The following is a 17,258-nucleotide window of genomic DNA, read 5'->3' on the forward strand; positions in this document are numbered from 1 at the left end:
TCATTTCAACTCTCTGTGGCCCAGTTCCCTCATCGATAAAACAGGGACCCCCCTCATTGGCTGCTATGAAGATAAAATGAATTTCTATAGTTAAGTGTCAGAACATTGCTTGGCATACAGTAAGAGCTGTTATGGTCATTATAACTTGACTCATTTAGACCCTTCATCCTGGCTTTCTCCAGCCCCGCCGTTGGACTCCGAGAACCTAGCTCCTGGGGGAGGGGCAGTTGGAGGGCCTAGGTGGGAGGCCACTCATATGCCTCCCAGTGGGAAGCCGGAACTATAATTTAACTGTTGCTATTGTTGTTGTTAGCTGCTGCTCAGCTGCCCCCCCCCCCAACACCGGAGGACCCCATGCACAATGGAATGAAATTCTGCCCTGTCCTGCATCATCACCATAATGGCTGGAGATCAGATCATTGTGATCCATAGGGTTTCCACTGGCGGATTTTTTCAAAGATCACTAGAGCTTTCTTCCTAATCTGTCTTAGCCTGGAAACTCCACTGAAATCTGTTTAACACTGTAGCAACATGCAAGCCTTCACTGACAGGTGGTGAATTGGCCAAGAATCCCACCTGGTTCTCCCACATGGGAGGCAAGAATTCTACCACTGAACAACTGGTGACCTTATATGATTTCATTAGAGTCAGAGAAAAAATGCTTTCAACTAACTTTCAGTTATTTAGAGTAAGAGCTGTTCCTTTACTTACAGCAGTACCTGTCTTTATAATTGAGGGATTTTTTTCCGGAGAGGAGTGACAAGCATTCTCAGTCAAATCCCTTCGAAAAGAAGGAGACCCGAATTTTGCAATCAAACCTTAATATGTTACTGAGAACTGATTTCACAAAAAGATGCTACCCTTCCCTACTTGCAGTGGTACTGAGTGCCCTGGCATAAAGCCAGTATGGGGGTAGAAACAAGACATCCTTATTGTTCTGGTTCCCCACAGGGATGGAGTTGGAGGAAGCGCCCTGCCCGGTATGACTGCAAAACAATACTGTGGAACCCTACCATCAGCCTAATGGCTGCTCCATTATGATGGAATGGAAGAGCCGCTCAGGCCTTTTGCCACCGTCTGGCTGATTATGGGCCGGTGATCTTGCCCCCAACCCCCAACTATTCGTATCAATTACCAGAGCAGGCATCCATGCTTACACAGCATCAGAGATTTCACTCACTATATCCCAATCGACTCAAAAGCACTGGGTTGAGTATAGTGATTCTTGTCAGCAGCCATCTGAAGCCCCCTTTGCCCTTACTTCCTTGGATCACTCTGCCATTTCTTTGCTTGCTAGTCTTTTGGTTTGTTCTTCAGCCTTTTCTCTGTTCCCGTATCCTACATGTCCCATGGACTTCCTCAGATGCACATGAGGAAGGTCACTTTTCCAATCTTCTTTTCTCTATCCTCTGGCTTCAAAAATCTATAAAGATCATTTCTGGGTCCTGTGACTGTTCCCTCCTCCCAACCACATACCCTAGGTATAGGGTACACCTACAGCAGTGCCCAGCTTTCTGCACTTTCAGGTGGGGGTGTTCACCTTGACTTGGGCCCTGTCTTTTGAGACCTTTCACCTGTCTGTCTGTTTTGTATAAAGCCAATAACAAGCGAGAAGGGGGCCTCTGGACTGACAGAGGTGAACTCTCTCAACGTTTTTTTTTTTCTTAAATGCCTGGCACTAAGAGGCGTAGGCGGCTTACCTTTAATAGACCTCAGGCTGGAGAGACTTGAAGCGCCTTCTAGGGTGGCTGGGCTGCCCAGTAAAAAAAAAAGCTTCTGAAAAAGAGCAAAATGCTGGTGCCTTGTCTCCGTCTCCCTTTGGCTTTGGAATGAAAGGCTTTGCAGCTCACTTTTAACATTTGGCCCACCCCCCTCCTCAGCCCCACCCCCTCAAAGCAGAAAGAAATACGTGGCCTAACAGTCACCTTGATAAAGCTTTTTCTTTTCTCTACTTCTCAAAAAAATTAAATTAAAAATAAAAACAAAAACAAAAACCTAAAGGAATAAAAACAGTTGCTAAGCTACTGGGTGGGCTCTGTCAGTGTGTTTTGTTGCCATTCCGGCATTAAGGACTCATGTTATCGTATATTCAGCAGCTTAAACTAAAGAATAGAGGAAAAAGGGTGCTGGACAGGGCTCTTTTATAAGTTCTGTTATTTGTCTCAGGTCAAGTGCTTACCTATGGAAATACAGGTGACTTGGAGCATGTCAACTAAAATTCTGTCTCCAGGTAGGAAAATGGGAGGGAGAATTCAGTCCCAATTCTTACACTGGTTCAAAGGGACTGATGATTTCGGGCCTTGCCTTTTTTTTTTGGTCATTTATTTCAGAAAGGTTGACTCTTTGAGTTTTCTAAGCGTTGTCTTTTGCATACATCACATGCAGTTGGTACTACTGATGGGGCCTAGTCTCCAACTGGCCCTGGTGAGCTCCTATCTGAATGTTCCAGAAAGCCTACAAAACCCGTCTGTCTCTACCCTTAGCCCAGAGTACAGTATTGTTTTGTATTTTGTCTTTTGCCTCCATCATTTGCTTTCCAAAGCTGGGCGAATCCCAGGCTAAGCAAGTCCTCATTTAACCATATTCAATTAACCCCTAAATTCAGCATGTTTGGCACCTGTCAGTCCTATCTACTGTGTGCAGACACCAACCACCAATTGATACTGAGGAAAGCTTCCCTTCTCCAAGTCCAAAGGCATTACCACTGAGAATGATGCAAAGAGAGGATATTTTCCAATACCGCTTCACAACACTGTCTGAAATGTTCAGAATGGTCTAATCTACTCACTGCACATTGGTTCTCAGTGTGGGGACCATGGGAGCATTACTGACTTTAGACTCGTTTTCATCAACTAGCTCATTATGTGTAGACTTGGGCTTAGAAAAGAAATCTTATAAAAATTAATGCAGCCTGGGACACCCTTTGTGGAGGATATATTGAAAATACATCTTAAATAAAAACCCAGGAAATTGTCCCTTCTCTCTTTCCTTGTCAGGGTCCTCAACAAAATTCTATAGCCCATTCAGTGGCATATTTACCTAAGCAACTTACCTGCTGGATGTGCTGGGGGTTGCCTGACAGTGCCTTTCTCTGTTGATTTGCATGACAAAGGATGTGCTGAGGTATTCAGCAGTTGGATGCTTTGGAAAGAAACTCCTAATTGCTCACACCTACCTGTTTGTTTTTTTGTTTTTAATAATTTTTATTGTGCTTTAAGTGAAAGTTTACAAATCAAGTCAGTCTGTCACACATGAGCTTATATACACCTTACTCCATACTCCCACTTACTCTCCCCCTAATGGTCAGCCCACTCCCTCCTTCCAGTCTCTCCTTTCCTGATGATTTTGCCAGTTTCTAACACTCTCCACCCTCCCATCTCCCCTCCAGACAGGAGATGCCAAAACAGTCTCAAGTGTCCACCTGATACAAGTACCTCACTTGTATCACTTCTACCAGAAGGTTTGGGGACCATGACCGCCGGGATTCCTCTAGTCTCGTTCAGACCATTAAGTCTGGTCTTTTTATGAGAGTCTGGGGTCTGCATCCCACTATTCTCCTGCTCCCTCAGGGGTTCTCTGTTGTGCTCCCTGTCAGGGCAGTCATCAGTTGTGCCCGGGCACCATCTACTTCTTCTGGTAACAAGATGATTTAAGTCTCTGGTTCATGTGGCCTTTTCGGTCTCTTGGGCTCATAGTTATCGTGTGACCTTGGTGTTCTTCATTCTCCTTTGATCCAGGTGGGTTGAGACCAACTGATGCATCTTAGATGGCCGCTTGTTAGCATTTAAGACCCCAGACGCCACATTTCAAAGTGGGATGCAGAATGTTTTCATAATAGAATTATTTTGCCAATTGACTTCGAAGTCCCCTTAAGCCATAGTCCCCAAACCCCCGCCCTTGCTCCTCTGACCTTTGAAGCATTCAGTTTATCGCGGAAACTTCTTTGCTTTTGGTCCAGTCCAGTTGAGCTGACCTTCCCTGTATTGAGTATTCTCCTTCCCTTCACCTAAAGTAGTTCTTATCTAGTGTCTAATCAGTAAATAACCCTCTCCCACCCTCCCTCGCTCCCCTACTCATAACCACAAAAGTATGTTTCTTCTCAGTTTATACTATTTCTCAAGATCTTATAATAGTGGTCTTATACAATATTTGTCCTTTTGCCTCTAATTTCGCTCAGCATAATGCCTTCCAGGTTCCTCCATGTTATGAAATGTTTCACAGATTCGTCACTGTTCTTTATCGATGCATAGTATTCTATTGTGTGAATATACCACAATTTATTGAACCATTCATCTGTTGATGGACACCTTGGTTGCTTCCAGCTTTTTGCTATTGTCAACAGAGCTGCAATAAACGTGGGTGTGCATATATTTGTTCGTGAGAAGGCTCTTATTTCTCTAGAGTATATTCCGAGGAGTGGGATTTCTGGGTTGTATGGTAGTTCTTTTTTTAACATTTTAAAAAAATGCCAGATAGATATCCAAAGTGGTTGTACCATTTTACATTCCCACCAGCAGTGTATAAGCGTTCCAATCTCTCCGCAGCCCCTCCAACATTTATTATTTTGCCTTATTTGGATTAATGCCAGCCTTGTTGGAGTGAGATGGAACCTCATCATAGTTTTAATTTCCATTTCTCTAATGGCTAACGCTCCTGAGCATTTTCTCAGGTATCTGTTAGGTGCCTGAATATCTTCTTTAGTGAAGTGCGTGTTCATATCCTTTGCCCACTTTTTTTTTCATCCGTTTTTCTTCTTTTTTTGAAATATCACATAAATACAGAGCATTGGATAAGGCAGATATTCATATTTTGAATAATAATGAAGTACACACCTTGTAACCACCACTCAAGCTAAGAAGCAGCACATTTCCAACACCCTAGAAGTAACCTTGCCCCGTTCCCTTCTCCAAAATAAACGTTCCCTCTCCACCAGAGTTAAGCAGTATCCTAACTTTTGTGAAAATAATTTCATAGTTTATCCATCCCTATAGAATACAGTTTTGCTTGTTTTGTCAATTCTATGTGAATTAAAAAATTGTTACACTGTGTATTCTTTCATGTCTTAAGTCTTTCATTCAGCATTATCTTTATGAGATTTACCCCAGCTAAAAAAAAAAAATATTTTTTTTTTCCTATGAAGTTTGTTTATATGTACTGGTGTATGCTAATGTGCTAACCCATTCGCTCTGAGTCAATTCTGACTCATAGTGACCCTATAAAACAGAGTGGAATTGCCCCATAGGGTTTCCAAGGCTTGAATATCTACAGGAGCAAATTGCCAGGTCTTTCTACCACCGAGCGGCTGGTGGGTTTGAACCACCAACGTTTACATTAGCAGCTGGGTGATTAACCACTGTGCCAGCAGGGCTCCTACTGATATACTCTATGATGTATATTAATTGCTGTTATACCAATATATTACATGAATAGACCCAATTTATGTATCCATTCTACTCAAGATGGATATTCAGGTTGTTTCCTATTTTTTTTTTTAAATAATCTTTATTGAACTTTAAGTGAAGGTTTACAAATCAAGCTAGTCGGTCACATGTAAGCTTATCTACACCTTACTCCATACTCCCACTTACTCTCCCCCTAATGAGTCAGCCCTTCCAGTCTCTCCTTTCGTGACTATTTTGCCAGTTTCTAACCCTCTCTACCCTCCTATCTCCCCTGCAGACAGGAGATGCCAAGACAGTCTCAAGTGTCCACCTGATACAAGTAGCTCACTCTTCGTCACCATCTCTCTCCAACCCATTATCCAGTCCCTTCCATGTCTGATGAGTTGTCTTTGGGAACGGTTCCTGTCCTGGGCCAACAGAAGGTCTGGGGACCATGACCGCCAGGATTCCTCTAGTCTCAGTCAGACCATTAAGTCTGGTCTTTTTATGAGAATTCGGGGTCTGCATCCCACTGTTCTCCTGCTCCCTCAGGGGTTCTCTGTTGTGCTCCCTGTCAGGGCAGTCATGGGTTGTGGCCGGGCACCATCTAGTTCTTCTGGTCTCAGGATGATGTAAGTCTCTGGTTCCTGTGGCCCTTTCTGTCTCTTGGGCTCATAGTTATCGTGTGACCTTGGTGTTCTTCATTCTCCTTTTTTTTTTTTTAGGAAAAAATGATCTTTTTATCAAATGAATTTAAATACATCTTCCCTCACATCAATACATTTCAAGATGTCTAATTTTTGTAAAAGAATGTAGGTATTACGTGAAAATGCATTATCAAACAGTCTTTGCACCCCCAGATTCTTTATTTCCTGGGTTGCTCTTACCCTCTACCCTTATGTTATAATTGTCATCAGTATTACATCTACAAATATGGACAACACCAGACGATGTTGTAATTTTTGCTTTCAACAACCATACATATTGTAAAGAATTTGAGGGAGAAAGTATTCTCTTTACCCAGTAGTTACCATTGCTGTTGTTCTTCCTTCATTCCTATAGTGTCCCTCTGGTATAATTTCTCTTCAGCCAGAAGAACTTCCTTTAGCACTTCTTTTTGAGCAAGTCTGCAAGTGACAAATTCTGTTTTTTCCATCATGTGATATAGATATATGGATATAGAATTCTGCGTTAATATTTCTTTTCTTTCATCTCTTTCAAGATGCTGTTCCACTGCCTTCTGGTCTCCATGGTTTCAGATGAAAAATCAGCAATCATTCAAATGGTTGTTCACCTATATATAATGTGTCATTTTTTTTTTTCTGGCTGCTTTTGAGTTTTTTTTTTTTTAAATAAATCTTTGATGTTCAACAGCTTGATGTATCGGGGTATGGTTTTCTTTGCATTTATTCTGTTTTGGGTTCCCTGAGCTGCTTGAATCTGTGGATTTCTGTTTTTCACCACCTTAGGGAAGTTTTGTCCATTATGTCCTCAAATATTCTTTTTTTTCTTTTTGTTAACTTTTATTGAGCTTCAAGTGAACGTTTACAAATCCAATCAGTCTGTCACATATAAGTTTACATACATCTTACTCCGTACTCCCACTTGCTCTCCCCCTAATGAGTCAGCCCTTTCAGTCTCTCCTTTCGTGACAATTTTGCCAGCTTCCCTCTCTCTCTATCCTCCCATCCCTCCTCCAGACAAGAGATGCTAACACAATCTCAAGTGTCCACCTGATATAATTAGCTCACTCTTCATCAGCATCTCTCTCCCGCCCACTGACCAGTCCCTTTCATGTCTGATGAGTTGTCTTCAGGGACGGTTCCTGTCCGGTGCCAACAGAAGGTCTGGGGACCATGGCCGCCGGGATTCCTCTAGTCTCAGTCAGACCATTAAGTCTGGTCTTTTTATGGGAATTCGGGGTCTGCATCCCACTGTTCTCCTGCTCCCTCAGGGGTTCTCTGTTGTGCTCCCTGTCAGGGCAGTCATGGGTTGTGGCCGGGCACCATCTAGTTCTTCTGGTCTCAGGATGATGTAAGTCTCTGGTTCCTGTGGCCCTTTCTGTCTCTTGGGCTCATAGTTATCGTGTTACCTTGGTGTTCTTCATTCTCCTTTTGATCCAGGTGGGTTGAGACCAACTGGTGCATCTTAGGTGGCCGCTTCTTAGCATTGAAGACCCCAGACGCCACATTTCAAAGTGGGATGCAGAATGTTTTCATAATAGAATTATTTTGCCAATTGATCTAGAAGTCCCCTTAAGCCGTAGTCCCCAAACCCCTGCCCTTGCTCCTCTGACCTTTGAAGCATTCATTTTATCCCAGAAACTTCTTTCTTTTGGTCCAGTCCAGTTGAGCTGACCTTCCCTGTATTGAGTATTGTCCTTCCCTTCACCTAAAGTAGTTCTTATCTACTAACTAAATCGGTAAATAACCCTCTCCCACCCTCCCTCCCTCCCCGCCTCGTAACCACAAAAGTATGTGTTCTTCTCAGTTTATACTATTTCTCAAGATCTTATAATAGTGGTGGTCTTATACAATATTTGTCCTTTTGCCTCTGACCAATTTCATTCAGCATAATGCCTTCCAGGTTCCTCCATGTCATGAAATGTTTCACCGATTCGTCACTGTTCTTTATCGATGCATAGTATTCCATTGTATGAATATACTGCAATTTATTTAACCATTCATCTGTTGATGGACACCTTGGTTGCTTCCAGCTTAATACATCAGCAAACGTTTAATGAATGAATAAATGAATGAGTAGATTTTTTCATTTGCTGATAACTTACTCCTGGTCTTAGAGAAAAGAGAGTAGAATAGGGCAAGGTATACGAAAAAAAAAAAAACAACAAAAAACCAGTTGCCCTCGAGCCGATTCTGACTCATGGCAACGCCATGTGTGTCAGAGTGGAACTATGCTCCATAGGATTTTCAATTGCTGATTTTTCAGAAGCAAATCGCCAGGTCTTTTCTTTGAGGTACCTCTGGGTGGGTTCAAACAGCGAACCTCTTGGTTAATAGCGAAGCCCTTAACCGTTTGTGCCTGCGCCACCTAGGGACTCCTAAAAAACAAAAATCAATTGCCTTCGAGTGTGTTCCTAGTAGGCTAGAATACAAGTGCCCCATAGGGTTTCCAAGGAGCGGCTGGTGGATTCAAGCTGCCTGCCTTTTTTTGTCAGCAGCCAAACTCTTAACCACTGTGACATCAGGGCTCCTCCCCACGCCCAGTGCCGTCGAGTCGATTCCGACTCATAGCGACCCTAAAAAATAGCAACCCCATCCACCCATAAATCCTTGGGATCTGGCAGAAGCAGAGTCCCATGGGAGATCTTCAAGCTACCGATCCATCGTCACCAAGCTGGCCTGTCACCTCCTCTGTATCTCTTCCTGACTGCCCCCCTCAGCTATTACATAGAATTCATGGCTTTGCCTAGTGTGCTGCTGTAACATTTCATACACATCTTTATTAGAACGCTTCTCATGAGTGTGTGTTCTTTTGAGTCTGTCTGTCCCATGAAATCAGAAGTTCTTCACCGAAGTCTATGGGCTTTGGGAAATCCACAGCCCAAACCCAGTGCCGTCGAGTCGATTCCGACTGAAATCCATAATGACCTTAAAATTAAGTGGAAATGTTTCTGTATGTAGTCTGAGGAAATGGGCCAGAGTTTTCATCAGGTTCTTGAAGAAGTTCATGACACAAAGAGAGTTAATAAGTTTCATATATACCCAAAGTACATACAGCGGCACTTACTGTGTGCTTGGCACATGGTGCTTTATTTACAGGAAGGTAACGGAACTTCATTTATTCTCACCACAGCCACATGAAACCAAAATGAAACCCACTGCTGTTGAATCGATTCTGACTCATGGCAACCGCATGTATTACAGAGTAGAGCTGCTCCTTAGGGTTTTCTTGGCTGTAATCTTTATGGAAGCAGATTGCCGGGCCTTCCTTCCATGGCACCACCGGGTGGGTTCGAACTAGCAACCTTTAGCTTAGTGTTGGAGCACCCAAACCCCCTGCTGTCGAGTCAATTCCGACTCATAGCGACCCTATAGGACAGAGTAGAATTGCCCCATAGAGTTTCCAAGGAGTGCCTGGCGGATTTGAACTGCTGATCTTTTGGTTAGCAGCTGTAGCTCTTAACCACTAAGCCACCAGGGTTTCCGTCGAGCACGCAGGGACCTTAAATATGATTATCATGCCCAGAAAGGGAAGCTGAAACTGAGAGGTTAAACAACTTGCTCAAAGTTAGGAAACTAGTAAGTGACAGTGCTGCGATTTGAAGTCAGGCACTGTGGCTCCTCTGTCTTGGCTTCTAACCACTGTGCTCTCCTGACTGTTGACTGGAAGCTGGTCTTCAGTTGTTTGTATATTGCCTAGCACAGTGTCTGGCACATAGTGGGTGTGTATTGATATTTGTTGAATTGAATTAATTTGCATCCTGCCTGCTCTGCATAGATTTTGTCTTGGGAATCATTCTCAAAGGTCTGAGACACGTGGTAGGGACTACATAAATCTTGGCTGGATGAATAAAGAAGGTCAACATGGGCAAAAGAGAACTTTGCCTCGAGACGGGTGGACTGTCACTGTGTTTCTGGGATGGAGCCTTCTTGAAAATCAGCATAATGGGCCATGATTGTGATGAGTGCATAGTGAATTGGCGAGCTGGTGAGTAACAAGGTAGAGCAGCGTGCGTTTTTAACCACCTCAATTACATGTTCCAAGGTTTAACTCTGTGGCCTCCACTGTTGGCCTAATTTTACTTGCTGTGATCTTCTTTTACTTTTCATTTTCTTCTCTAATCACTGCCAACTAGAGCCCTGAGTCCACGCTAGTTCTGTTGCCTGCCTCTCAGACTAATGGGCCTCTTTGTACTGAGGCACAGAACCCAGCTGGCGGCTGAACTTCCTAGGGCCCGGAAGCTTCATTCCTCTCCGTGGGCAGTAAACTCCAAAGTTATCAGCTTTGGAGTTGGATTTTCTCAAGTACAGTAGCTTAACATTTGATTTTAAAGTTGCTGGTTTTTTTTCTTCCTTTTCTCCTAAATTCATCAGATGCATGAGCTAATTATAAGCCAGCAGATATTTTAAGAAAACTGCCCTCCAGTAGTGACCCTTGTGCAAACTGTGCAGACTGTTTTCTCAGTGATTAATATGCTTCTTTTATTTCTTTTGAGGTGGAAAACAGTTGTTGACAATGACTCCCTACCCATTTGGTTCAAGTAACTGATTTTGCACCTGAAGTACTAATTAGTGTAGTGACACCATCTTTCCCTCTTAGGTCTCTCACTTGAAGAACTCTAAGTCATTTATCACCTTGGAATCTTGGGGACTAGTTTAATCTGTTTGTGGGCAGCAGAACAGTGAGCACTGTGATCAGAAACATAGTTAAACCTCTTTAATTGCGTCTTTATTAATTCCAAAGGTAATAATTCAGACAGTGTGAAGAATGAATTTAATATATCAATGACAAGAGGAAAGTAAGTTGGCAAGGGGGTTATTTAAACTGCCAAATAGAACACAGTTTTAGAAGTTCCAGTTTGCATGCAAAGGCCTGGTAGATACGTACAAACCATTCCATTAATAGAAGCCATCTGAGGGTTAAAAGTCATTTAATCCAACTATTCATCACTCAAAACACATTTCTTGAGCAATGCAATATGCTAGACCCTGGGATACATCTTTTTTTGTAAGCAGCAGGCTGTATTGGGATATAATTCACATGACATCAGTTCACCCATTTAAAGTGAACTACTCAGTGGTTTTGGTATATTCACAGACTTGTGTATCTGTCATCACCATCAATATTAGAACATTTCCAGCACCCCAAAAAGAAACTCTGGGCCCTTTAACTGTTACCCTCAATTCTCCTGTCTCCCTTCAGCCCTAGGCAACCACTATGGGGAAAAGAAGATTGACTAAAATACAGGACCTCCCTTTGGGGATTCACAAGCTATTGAAAGAGACATCAGGCAATAAATTGCGCCTCCAATAGCATCATAGAGTGTTGATGCTGAGGGAGACCAAGAAGATCATTGGCTATAATCTTCTCATTGGACAAATGGGGAAACTGAGGCCCAGAGAGGGGATATGAATTGCATAAATATACACAGTGAGCATAGCCAAGAACTCATGTATTCTGCCATCTTAGCCTGCTGCAATGTTAATGACAGTACAAACTTTTGGCAACGTTGTTGTTGTTATTAGTTACCATCAAGTGGATTCCGACTCATGGTGACCCCATGTGTGCAGAGGAAAACTGCACACCATAGGGTTTTCAAAGCTGATCACCAGTCCTGTCTTCTAAGGTGCCACTGAAAAAAAGAACAAAAAACAAACCCACTGCCATCGAGTCGATTCCACCTCATAGCAACCTTATAGGACAGAGTAGAACTGCCCAAGGAGTGGCTGGTGGATTCAAACTGCCCACCTTTTGGTTAGTGGCCACTAGGGCTTCTGAGGTGCCCTTGGGTGCGTTCAAAATGCCAGCCTTCTGACTAGTCATCGAATGCTCAGCCATTTGTACCACCCAGGGGCTTTCATGAAGGTCCCTGAGCCTCAGTGACCTCATTTGTTGAATAGAAATGATAATTGTACCCACCTCACAGGACTGTGGGGAAGATTAACTTACCTAATATATATAAAGTGATTGGCACAGAATAAGCACTACATAAGTTTTTGTTAAGATTATTTTTATTACCTAGCTCTGGAATACAGAAATACATATCCCATTAGACTCTAAAGATTGCTTTTCATATTTGTTCTTCAGTTTTTAAATCTTGATGATCCTGTACGGAGATTTTATTGTTTGGTCCAATATATATTTTTGAGTGTTAGGTGCTAGGGATAAAAAAAAAAAGGTATCACAAGATAGTCCCCACTCTTAAGGGGTTCACAGTCAAGCAAAGAAGGCAGGTGAACAAATAATGTAGCCATAAATCATGGCCTGCCGGGGGAACTACCCATTGGAGTAACCGTGAAGCCTGGAGGGTACTGGAGAAGCTTCATGGAGGCAGTGGCATTTGATCTGGGTTTTGAAATATGAATCGGATTTCATCAGACTGAATGGATGAGGGATGACATTCCAGGCCAGGATAACAGCGGAAGCAGAGGAAAGAAAGTATAGTGCCATCGTTGCAGAATGGCTAAGTGTTTTATGTGTCCAGAACATGGTTTTGAGAGATGTCATAGGTGAGCCTGAGAATGTACATTGGGGCTGTACTGTGTAGGAAAAGGAAAGAGAATTGATATTTATTAAACCATCTACTAGGCTCCTGGGTGGTGCAAATGATTTGTGCTTGGCTCGTAACCGAAAGCTTGGTGATTCAAACTCATATCATCTAGCAGCACCGTGGAAGAAAGACCTGGAAATCTGCTTCCATAAAGTTGCAACCAAGAAAACTCAGTGGAGCAGTTCTACTCTGTAACGTGGGGTCGCCATGAGTTGGAATCGACTCGATGACATAAGACAACAACAACAATATACCAGGTTCTATATAAAATAAAAAAATAAAATAAAATAAAAAAATTTTTTTTTTTTTAAATAAAATACCAAGTACTGAACACAGTAACTGTCTGGGTTATGAACTTCCTTCAGACTTACTGACAACTGGTATTTGCCCTTTAATGTTATGTAGATTTTCCCTCAATATGAAACAATTGACCCAACCCCTATTAGCAACAAATTCTTCATCACGGTCACCTTCACTTGCTGTAAAAGCTTTTAAATCACTGAAAAGTCTTCCAACGCTGGTGGCCCAATGGTTAAGAGCTCAGCTGCTAACCAAAAAGTCATCAGTTCTAATCCACCAGCTGCTCCTTGGAAACCCTATGGGGCGGTTCTACTCTGTCCTATAGGGTCACTATGAGTCGGAATCCACTGAATAGCAATAGGTTTGGTTTTTTCTTTGGTTTTTTCTTTGGTTTTACAGTAAGGCTAAATAAGAACCGTATGCACCTGTTCCAACTTATCCACAAATTCCATTAAAAAACACACTTAGGAATGGATCTCATTCATAACGGGGGTCTGCCTGTATGCAGAAGATAACTCACTTGATTCTCACAAGCATCTTAAGGAAGCAGGTGCAGAGAGGTGGAATAAATGGATCGATGTCACACCCACCAAAATGTAGACTCTAGATTCCAACTGTGGCTCCACCCTAACGCCCATGTTCTTCCTGTCCACATATCCTATCAACCCTTACACTTGTGTATGGGTTTGGACGTTATGGGAAATGGGGAGCTTTGAATCTTCTTTAACATGGAGCAAACATGTTGTTATGGTAGTTTATTTACTTATTCTTTCACTTATTTGTTCATATAGTTAGATGCTTTCTCTGGGGCTAGTAGAGAGGGTTACTTAGGTAGAGGAGGAGCCAGAGACAAATCAATTATGAGGCATTTGAAGCAGGGAAAAGGTAGTGAGGATATGGATTAAGGCCATGGCAAAGAAAAGGAGGGGACACATAGAGAGGTTGACTAGACAGGATATGACCAATCGGATGTGGCCAGGGCAGGGGGAAAAACAGAGTCGATGATGAAGGATGATGAAGCCATTGTTTCCCAGCCTGTCTGTTGAGGAGGATCATAATGCCGGTCACTTAGCTGGGACAGGTGGGAAGAGGCATGGCCTTGGAGATGGAAGGAAAGTGAGTGCAGTTTTCTTCCATTTGAACTTTCTCCGAGTCTTCCAAGTGGAAATGGCCAGTCAGCAGACGGATATGTGGGTCTGAAGCTCAGGGCTATCAACAACAGAACCCTGAGGGATATCTAAATATGTCATCTGGCCAGGAGGAATGACGCAAACAACAGGAAGCAAAAGGAAGCAGTTGGAGGAGTAGCAAGAAAACGCAGAGCAAGTGAAAGAACACATCGATCATGGGAGAAGGACATCTAACAACAGTGACAGCTGTCTAAGAAGGACCCTGGGTGGTTCAAATGGTTTCTGCTTGACTACAAACCTCACACCCATGTGTCTGTCAGTTTGTCTTTCTGTGGGGGGCTTGGGTGTTACTGTGATGCTGGAAGCTATACCACTGGTATTCAAATACCAGTAGGGTCACCCATGGAGAACAGGTTGCAGCTGAGCTTCCAGACTAAGACAGACTAGGAAGAAGGACTCAGTGCTCTACTTCTGAAAAGTATTAACCAGTGAAAACCTTATGAATAGCAGTGGAACGTTGTCTGGCACAGTGCCAGAAGATGAGCCCCTCAGGTTGGAAGGCACTCAAAAGATGACTGGGGAAGAGCTGCCTCCTCAAAGTAGAGTCGACCTTAATGACGTGGATGGAGTCAAGCTTTCTTGTTGACGTGGCACAACTCAAAATGAGAAGAAACAGCTGCAAACATCCATTAATAACTGGAACCTGGAATGTACAAAGTGTGAATCTTGGAAAATTGGAAATCACCAAAAATGAAATGGGACACATAAAGATCGATGGATATCCTAGGCACTAGTGAGCTGAAATGGACTGGTATTAGTCATTTCGAATTGGACAATCATGTGGTCTACTATGCCAGGAATGACAAATTGAAGAGACACTGAAGTACAGTGCTTTCAGAGATAGGATAATATCCATATGCCTACAAGGAAGACCAGTTAATACAATTATTATTCAAATTTATGCACCAACCGCTAAGGCCAAAGTTGAGGAAATTGCAGATTTTTACCAACTTCTGCAGTCTGAAATTGATTAAACATGCCATCAGGATGCACTGATAATTACTGGTGATTGGAATGCAAATGATGGAACCGAAGAAGAAGGATCTGTAGTTGGAAAACAAGGCCTTGGTGATAGAAACTATGCCAGAGATCACACAATTGAATTTTATATCATTGCAAATACCTTTTTCAACAACATAAATTTAGACTATACTCATGGACCTCACCAGATGGAATACACAGGAATCAGATCAATTGATCAAACACACAATCAGGGTGCACTGGTAATTACTGGAGATTGGAACGCGAAAGTTGGTAACGAAGAAGGATCAGCAGTTGGAAAATACGGCCTTGGTGACAGAAACAATGCCAGAGATCAAATGATAGAATTTTGCAAGACCAATGACTTCTTCACTGCAAATAACTTTTTTCACCAACTGTATACATGGGCCTCACCAGGTGGAATACATAGGAATCATATTCACTACATCTGTGGAAAGACACAATGGAAAAGCTTAATATCATCAGTCAGAACAAGACCAGGGGCCGACTGCAAATCAGACCATCAGTTACTCATAAGCAAGTTCAAGTTGAAACTAAAGGAAATTAGAACAAGTCCAAGGGAGCCAAAGTACGACCTTGAGTATATCCCACCTGAATTTAGACACCATCTCAAGTATAGATTTGACACATTGAACACTAATGACCGAAGACCAGACGAGTTGTGGAATGACATCGAGGACAGTATCCGGGAAGAAAGCAAGAGGTCATTAAAAAGACAGGAGAGAAAGAAAAGACCTAAATGGATGTCAGAAGAGACTCTGAAACTTGCTCTTGAAGGTCGAGTAGCTAAAGCAAAAGGAAAAAATGAAGTAAAAGAGCTGAACAGAAGATTTCAAAGGACAGCTCAAGAAGACAATATTATGATGACACATGCAAATACCTGGAGATAGAAAACCAAAAGGGAACAGCATGCTCAGCATTTCTCAAATTGAAAGAACTGAAGGAAGTAGTCAAGCCTCGAGTTGCAATAGCAACTGATTCTACAGGGAAAATATTAAACAACACAGGAAGCATCAAAAGAAGATGGAAGGAATACACAGAGTCGCTATACCAAAAAGAATTAGTCAATGTTCAACCATTTCAGGGTGTAACATATGATCAGGAACCGATGGTACTGAAGGAAGAAGTCCAAGCTGCACTGAAGGCATTGGTGAAACACAAGGCTCCGGGAATTGACAGAATATCAATTGAGATGGTTCAACAAACGAATGCAACACTGGAAGTGCTCACTCACCTATGCCAAGAAATTTGGAAGACAGCTACCTGGCCAGCTGACTGGAAGAGGTCCATATTTATGCCTGTTCCCAAGAAAGGTGATCCAACTGAATGTGGAAATTATCGAACAATAATATCATTAATATCACATGCAAGCAAAATTTTGATGAAAGTCATTCAAAAGCGGCTACGACAGGACATTGACAGGGAATTACCAGAAATTCAAGACAAATTTAGAAGAGGACATGGAACCAGAGATATCCTTGCTCATGTCAGATGAATCTTGGCTGAAAGCAGAGAATACCAGGAAGATGTTTACCTGTGTTTTACTGACTATGCAAAGGCATTTGACTGTGTGAGTCATAACAAATTATGGATAACTTTGTGAAGAATGGGAATTCCGGACCACTTAATTGTGCTCATGAGTAATCTGTACATGGATCAAGAGGTAGTCATTCAAAGGGAACAAAGGGACACTGCATGGCTTAGAGTCAAGAAGGGTGTGCATCAGGGTTGTATCCTCTCACCATAGTTATTCAATCTCTATGCTGAGCAAATAATCTGAGAAGCTGGACTATATGAAGAACAAGGCATCAGGATTGGAGGAATACTCAGTAACAGCCTGTGTTATCAGATGACACAACCTTGCTTGCCAAGACTGAAGAGAACTTGAAGTGCTTACAGATGAAGATGAAAGATCACAGCCTTGAGTATGGATTGCACCTCAACATTAAGAAAACAAAAATCCTCACAACTGGACCAATAAGCAACATCATCATAAACGGGGAAAAGATTGAGATTGCCAAGGATTTCATTTTACTTGGATCCATAATCGACACCCACGGAAGCAGCAGTCAAGAAATCAAAAGATGCATTGCATTGGGCAAATCTACTGCAAAAGACCTTTGTGAAGTGTTGAAGAGCAAAGATATCAGC

At 42.4% G+C, this 17,258-nt stretch overlaps 1 protein-coding gene across 1 annotated transcript in view; it reads left to right on the forward strand.

Moving 5' to 3' along the window:
* Positions 1-17,258, forward strand: part of HS6ST2 (heparan sulfate 6-O-sulfotransferase 2) — a 349,964-nt gene that overhangs the window by 100,096 nt on the left and 232,610 nt on the right. The gene's annotated exons all lie outside the window — the stretch shown is intronic.

Source organism: Elephas maximus, chromosome X (assembly GCF_024166365.1).
Source record: "Elephas maximus indicus isolate mEleMax1 chromosome X, mEleMax1 primary haplotype, whole genome shotgun sequence".
Lineage (NCBI taxonomy): Eukaryota > Metazoa > Chordata > Mammalia > Proboscidea > Elephantidae > Elephas > Elephas maximus.